The following is an 8,033-nucleotide window of genomic DNA, read 5'->3' as shown; positions in this document are numbered from 1 at the left end:
ATTTTCAGAGACTATATTTGGGAGATTTTTTTCAGTGTTTCAATGATCAGTTTGGAGATGACTTTATAAGAAACCTTACATAATGAAATAGGTTAGAAATGTTGAAACGAGGAGAGATTTGATTCCTTAGGGATTAAGGAAAGGAAATAAGGATTTATCCCACCTCCCATGTAGCCATTCATCAAAGAATAAGATACCATCTTGCATAAATCTCTCTTGATGAGATCCCATAATTTTTTTAGAAGTGAGAAAAAAATGCATCAGGACCTGGGGCCTTATTAGGCTGAAAGGAGAACACTATGTGTCAAACTTCTTCAACCCTAGGGAGGGAGGTCAAAATATCATTAATTTTCTTTGTGATGATGGGTGGGATATACTCCAACTCATAAATTTATGAGTCTAGCGAAGGAGGGTCTAATTGGGAGGAGAGATTATTGAAATAGCTGATCACTTCTTCCTTGATCTACTGAAAATCATCGACCTGGACTCCATTGATCTGTATTTAGTGCATGGTTTTTTTTCCGATCTCTATTTTTAGCTTGATTGGGAAAATATTTAGTGTTTCGGTCACCTCCTTACAACCAAACACTCCGGGACTTTAGTCCCAAGAATTCCTCTTCGTCCTTGAGTTGGGCATGGTATTTTTCAAACAACTTCTTGTCCTGATCCACCATTTTCTCTGAGACTTGGTCTCTTTCTATTCTAGTGTGTAGCTGGGAGATGGAATTTGCTACAACATGTATTTCCTCTTGCCTATATGTATTGATGGAGTGTGCCTATGACTTAAGGATTTTTTCAAGCACTTGATTTTCTACTCCCAAATAGAGATTGGATTTCCATCGATCCATCGATGCCACAATTGAGAGAATACTTCATGTAATTCCGGATGGTGGAGCCATAAAGGACTAAATCTGAAAGGGAGAAGTCTGAAATTCATTTGAGGAGAGAGGTCAAGGCGAACTGGACAGTGGTCTGATCCATTCCAGTGAAGAATAGAGGAGGAAATAGAAAGGTTGGATTTAAGGAATCTGCTATCAAGAATCTATCCAGTCTAGAAGCGGTGTGATTGGGACCCATATGTCTGTTAAAATGGGTGTATTTAAGACCGACATGCTTGACATCTACCACCTTAGCTTGAGATATGAAGTCTTCCATATTTTCTTAGAAAGGATCCCTAACTGGGAGAGCCCCCTTTTTTCTCCCCTCTATTCAGAGTGGTGTTGATATCACCTACAAAGATGTTAGAGGTCCCAAAATCTGTGTTGGCTAGGAAATTGAGGGATTTCCAACATTCATTTTTTCCCTTATAATGAACTCGCATGTAGACATTGATAATGGAACATACTTGATTTGAAGATAGGTCAAGGAATTTGATAGCAAGCCAATGAAAATTAGAAGTGGAGCTGATAAGACGGACCTGGGAGGGATCCCAAAGGGTAAAAATACCCCTAGAGGCCCCTCTCGCGCTAACTACCAAGATTTCACCGCCATTCCATAAAAAGAGAGATTGAACTAATACTTCTTTCTCTCAGAGTTTTGTCTCCTGAATGAGCATAATAGAGGGATTTTCCTTTTTGATGAGAGATTTCACTTCCACTTTTTTTTTTGAACCAAGTCCTCTATAGTTCCAAGAGAGGAAAATCATCCTTTAGACTTGGAGGAGGGGATCCCCTTGAACGAGGTTGGACCTGCATTTATTTTATTTCCTTTTCCTCCAATCTCTCCCAACTGAATGTGTTTCAAAGTAGATTGATGTCCTATTTAATTTCCCTTTTGTATTTGTTCGATCCTGATTTCCCAGTTGGATTTTCTTCCATACCTACAAGAGCGATGATCTCTATCCTTTATTTTTTTCTGCATATGATTTCTCATCAGTGGAGCTTGAAAAAGGGGCTCCAATTGCTCCTTCTTTGGGTGACAAAAAATCTTCTTTGTCTTTGAAGGTTTCTACCTGAGAGGGAGCTTCATGTTCCTCGTATTTTGGAGCTAAGATGTCCGTTGTGGAGCTTTGGAGCACTTGGTGTAAGACTAACGGATCAATGTTTGGAGGATCAGTCATCAATTTCTCTCTTTCTTCATGATCTTTTGTTAGCACTTCGAATCTATTACAAGAAGTTTCTTGGGAGAATGATTTGTTAGACTCGTCTTTGGGTTCTGTTGAATGTTTAGGGGAGGATGGTCCTACATCCTGTTAGCGCTTGGAATTCACCTAGGCTGAGATAGACAAACTCTCAAGGCTACATCAAACCATTTCACCTCGTAGCTAGCCCAACGAGGTATGAGAAGGCTCTCTCGGGTCAGATTCGGTAGATCTTTCAATATGATAAGCTGACCAATTAGGAACAAAGATTTTAGGCTAGTAAATTGATAAGGGAGGTTGATTTAAAGATTTTTGGGGTTTTTGGTGGCAATTGGAGGGAGTGCAATTCAGGGTGCGGGGATTGGGCTCAGTTTTTGCAGGGAGATCTTTGGGGCGAGGTAGGAGTGAATGCTGATGCCTTAATCTGGAGATGGATGATCAAGAATGATAGAGGAGGAGCTAAAGAGGGCAAACAACAACTTTGAATCCTCTTTAGACAGTGGAAAACATAGATATTGAACAAAATTAAAAGCTGAGCATGGCATGCATGAATTCAAACTTTATCACTTCATCTGTTCAATTAGCAGCAAAGAAAGAGATGGAACACATAAACACACTTACAATAACATGTAGAGAACACACCATCAACACAACAATCCACAAGAATCCAAAATGATGTCTGCAAAACCCTGGCCTTCCTTTTCCTTAAATTGCAGTAATAGATGTACAATATACAATAATGCTTCTCCCACAAGAGTCCAACCATGAAAATGAGCAAGAGAAGGCATAATATAGATGATCTAACTTCTTTCCCCACCTCTAGGGGTCGAGCTCAGCTTCCTAGGAGCTGTTTCAACTAATTCTAAACTGAGCACTAGATAATAGGCAGTCAAAACAACTTGCCTCTAAAACTTAGGTAACCCATCCATGCATTTAATATTCACTATTTACATCAAGGAAACTTCTAGAAGGGTTAAGAGAGATTAAATCTATCAATGTGCCATGAAAATTATCCATACATCCATCATTTACAAGTACAAATGATCAACCAAGGTAAAAAACAGAGTTTGCAGGCCTGAAAAGTCAAAACTGGCAATTTTAGCTCGAGTGGTCGCGCCCCCTGCTCGAGTGGTCGTGCCCCTTTGCAGCACTTTTTGAGTGGGTTCCAGTTGTCCAAATCAAGTTCAAGATGTCTCATTGGAAATATCTGTGTGTCTACTTTCCATCCCAAGTGGAGGTTCTGGATTTGGAGTTGATTTGACCCCTCAAAAGTCAATTCTCCCAGGGTCACTTTCTGCAACTCAAAAAGTGGGCAGAAAGTCAAAATTTTGATGTATTTTGAGCTTTTGGAGGCCCAAATCTCAAAATCAAGTTGACCCCAAGTATAGGTAATTCTAGTTTTTGCATGCCCTTTCCAAAAATGTCAACTTTTTGTGATTCTGAGCAGTCCTCCCGAGTGGTCGCGCGGGGGGTGAGACCACTCCAATGGCCAAAACCTGTAAATTGCACAAAAAATTCACAAATGACAAAATCAAGAAATTTGGGCTGGGAGTCCCCAATAAAGTACCATGCTCAGTCAAATAGGATTTGGCCAAAGTTTGGAGTGGATCGGGCGTTTTCCTTCGTTTTTGTGCTTTGGCCAACCGTCCTTGGAGCACCTTCGTTCTCGCCGATATTTTTGACATTTCTCTCAAACCATGACACCTGTGTAAAAAGTGAAGGAGGTTTTTCTTCTTTGGCATGTTATGGACAAAAACCTCTCTCAGTTTTGCAAAATTCATCTTTGATTGCTCTGGAACATCATTTGAGTGCAACTTGTCCCGATGTGTGAAACAAGGGATTTTGTCGAAATGGAGCGAGATGAAGGGGATATGGGGCTTCTAAATTCTTGGGGAAATTTGTGGGAGTGGGGAGGGATGTTAGGAAGCAGGGGAAAGTGGAATATCAGTGATTGAGTGAGGGGAAGGGGTCGAAAAGGGCAAAACACAGGCCAAACCTAGAAAATTGTCAGGTTGTAGCTAGAAACTAGGGTTTGTGCAAAAATGAGGAATTTGGGGGATCTAAGGGATGGGAAGTGTTTGATAAGGTACTTTAAGGATAGGGGAAGGTGTATGAACATCAGGAAACAAGTTTTGCCGGTGATTTGACCATCCAAGAGAAATTGCCTTCAAAACCCTAGGAGAGGGAAATGACCTTGCCTAGGTGCAACTGAAGCATGAACAAGGTGTGAAATGACTCATTAGACACTGACATGATAATGACAACCCTCTGAATGATGATAGGCTCAGCCGAATGATGACATGGACTGACATTTGGGCAAACCCTAGACCTAATGCCTAGTGACCAAATTTTGCTTGAAGACTCACTGAAATGACAAAATTTGACTTGGAAACTCTGAGACCACTTTGTAAGAGCATATTTGATCACTATAGGAAGGCTGGAAAGACTGACACTAACATTGGCTCCAATGGGGATGGTAGCTCCTTGGAGGTGCCAAGAACCTCAGACCTCTGGGAGAGCAGACCAGTGCTTGCAACCATTGGGCGATGGAGTCATTATTTACACCTTTAACACAAAACTTTGACACATTTATTGAATGAAAACTTGACTGAAACTTAACTGAAGCTTGACTCAAACCGACTCAATGGCAAACTGAAATAACTTGAAAAAACTCACTCAATAGACCAAACACAAATGACTCATGACTAACTTAACTAAAACAAGAGAAGGGCAGCAGTCCATCAAGATGTGAAATCATGATGACAACCACCGGTGTTTCTTTCAAGACAATATACCATCAAACTATATCATAATGCCAATGCAACCAATCAAGCAGATGCCTTCTTGATTGATTCTCCTGATTAGATCTTCTGGTCAACAATACAAACCTATCACTTGGCATCCAAAAACATAGTTGACCATATTCTCCTTCATCACTGAATACTGCAATAATCACCTTCATTGTTGGCTGCAACAAACTTACTAGAGGATCGTGAAAAACATGAAGAGTTGCCACTGCCACCTCCTGCTGAAAGATCAAGGTGTCCTTTGTTACAAATTCTAATATGCCTTCATCATGTGCTTCGTAAAAAGTATGCTCATGGGCTTCAAAAAATTCTGAACAAGTAGATGAGCAGATCTCTTCTTGGAAAAGCATTTCAGCACATGAAACATATGAAGAATCTGAAAGGTAATCCTGTATGCTTTGATCTTCTGTAGCTTGACAATACGGTAGATCATTTTCAAATGATATGATAGCCAGAATAACATCTTTGTGAAGGAAAACATTATCTATTTGCTGATCTACAAGACAGTCATCTTCTTCAACATAGGAAGAAGTTTCCCCAACATTTTCCTGACTATGTGTGCATTGCAAATCTGCTGTAGCTTGACCTTTCAAAAGCTGATCTATCTCCTCTTCAGACAAAGGAGACAATGCCTTTTGTTTTCTTCTGCTTAAACAATAATTATCTTCATATGACAAGGCATTCAAACTATCATTTATTACTGAGTTATTGAATGGAGGTTCATCACTTACTTGCACAAAGATCTCACCTTGCTGTTCATGAGCTGACTGAATGATCTCCTCATGAAGATCTAGTTCCGGCGAGGTGGGAGCACTTAGATTTATAACTTCGTTTTCTTCATGCCAGCTGATCTCAACAATCGAGTATGAATTTAGATCTGATATAGCTGAGTCGACTGCATTACATTCTAAAATTGAATCTTGGCTATCTTGCACGCTGTCTTCTTCTGTGGGCAGATCTGAAACAAGCACTTCTCTTTCATCAATTACAGCCATATGGCCATCTTCAACCTGCTGATCTTGACAAGTATCCTCTAAGATTTCTATGTGCTGCTGAAACAGCTTTTCATACAGGGCTTCCATGATCTCTTCATCCATGAAATTATCATCTTCATAAAACTTCTCAAGGCTTTCAATAAAACTATAGGCATTCTTGCAACAGTGTTGAACTAAATTCAATGATGGATAAGAGTCCTTATATCTTTCAATAAACAAGGCATGAAAATCTTTTAAGCAGTAAATACAAGCAGGTGGCAAAATTTCATACCATGATTGGGCTTTACCTTCCAGAGTGGCCAAGAATATCTTCATCAAGCAATCTTCAGGAAAATCAACCTTCAACTTGCGAATATGCATGTGAAATCTAACCAGATGTAGAGCAGCATCCTTCTTACCATCATCATTAAATGTAGGCAAATTCCTTGACCAATCTACCTTCGGAATTTTATTTGGAAAACCTGGGATGTGATCTCGGCTCAAGGGAGCATATCTTCTTGCGATTAGGTCCATCATGAAAATCTCACAGCTACTGATCTTCCTGCAGTGAAGTCACCATGAAGCATAGGTTGCTGGATTCTTCAGTGAAAGGAGTCGCCAAGTGAATGATTCAGCCTTTCAAGTGTCTGATCGTTGTCCACTATCAACAATCAGATCTGAACTTGATACATGTACTGGGGTAAAATGCAATCTAGGTGGTCGTATTCACAAGCTCACGGAGATTGACTGAAGCAGCGTTTATCTACTAACGCTGATGTAAAACAAGAGCGTTTTCGAAGGGTTCTGGCGTAACTTCAGGCTCCGTCTAAGACTTATGAAACCAACACATCAATCAACAAACAAGTTTGTTCTCCCCAGTATGGTCACCACTATGTTAGCGCTTGGAATTCACCTAGGCTGAGATAGACAAACTCTCAAGGCTACATCAAACCATTTCACCTCGTAGCTAGCCCAACGAGGTATGAGAAGGCTCTCTCGGGTCAGATTCGGTAGATCTTTCAATATGATAAGCTGACCAATTAGGAACAAAGATTTTAGGCTAGTAAATTGATAAGGGAGGTTGATTTAAAGATTTTTGGGGTTTTTGGTGGCAATTGGAGGGAGTGCAATTCAGGGTGCGGGGATTGGGCTCAGTTTTTGCAGGGAGATCTTTGGGCGAGGTAGGAGTGAATGCTGATGCCTTAATCTGGAGATGGATGATCAGGAATGATAGAGGAGGAGCTAAAGAGGGCAAACAACAACTTTGAATCCTCTTTAGACAGTGGAAAACATAGATATTGAACAAAATTAAAAGCTGAGCATGGCATGCATGAATTCAAACTTTATCACTTCATCTGTTCAATTAGCAGCAAAGAAAGAGATGGAACACATAAACACACTTACAATAACATGTAGAGAACACACCATCAACACAACAATCCACAAGAATCCACAATGATGTCTGCAAAACCCTGGCCTTCCTTTTCCTTAAATTGCAGTAATAGATGTACAATATACAATAATGCTTCTCCCACAAGAGTCCAACCATGAAAATGAGCAAGAGAAGGCATAATATAGACCATCTAACTTCTTTCCCCACCTCTAGGGGTCGAGCTCAGCTTCCTAGGAGCTGTTTCAACTAATTCTAAACTGAGCACTAGATAATAGGCAGTCAAAACAACTTGCCTCTAAAACTTAGGTAACCCATCCATGCATTTAATATTCACTATTTACATCAAGGAAACTTCTAGAAGGGTTAAGAGAGATTAAATCTATCAATGTGCCATGAAAGTTATCCATACATCCATCATTTACAAGTACAAATGATCAACCAAGGTAAAAAACAGAGTTTGCAGGCCTGAAAAGTCAAAACTGGCAATTTTAGCTCGAGTGGTCGCGCCCCCTGCTCGAGTGGTCGCGCCCCTTTGCAGCACTTTTTGAGTGGGTTCCAGTTGTCCAAATCAAGTGCAAGATGGCTCATTGGAAAGCTCTGTGTGTCTACTTTCCATCCCAAGTGGAATTTATGGATTTGGATTTGATTTGACTCCTCAAAAGTCAATTCTCCCAAGGTCACTTTCTGCAACTCAAAAAGTGGGCAGAAAGTCAAAATTTTGATGTATTTTGAGCTTTTGGAGGCCCAAATCTCAAAATCAAGTTGACCCCAAGTATAGG

Source organism: Pinus tabuliformis, chromosome Q, assembly GCF_031772625.1.
Source record: "Pinus tabuliformis cultivar Carrire ecotype Pingquan chromosome Q, CPIR1, whole genome shotgun sequence".
Lineage (NCBI taxonomy): Eukaryota > Viridiplantae > Streptophyta > Pinopsida > Pinales > Pinaceae > Pinus > Pinus tabuliformis.
Note: the sequence above shows the minus strand (reverse complement) of the source record.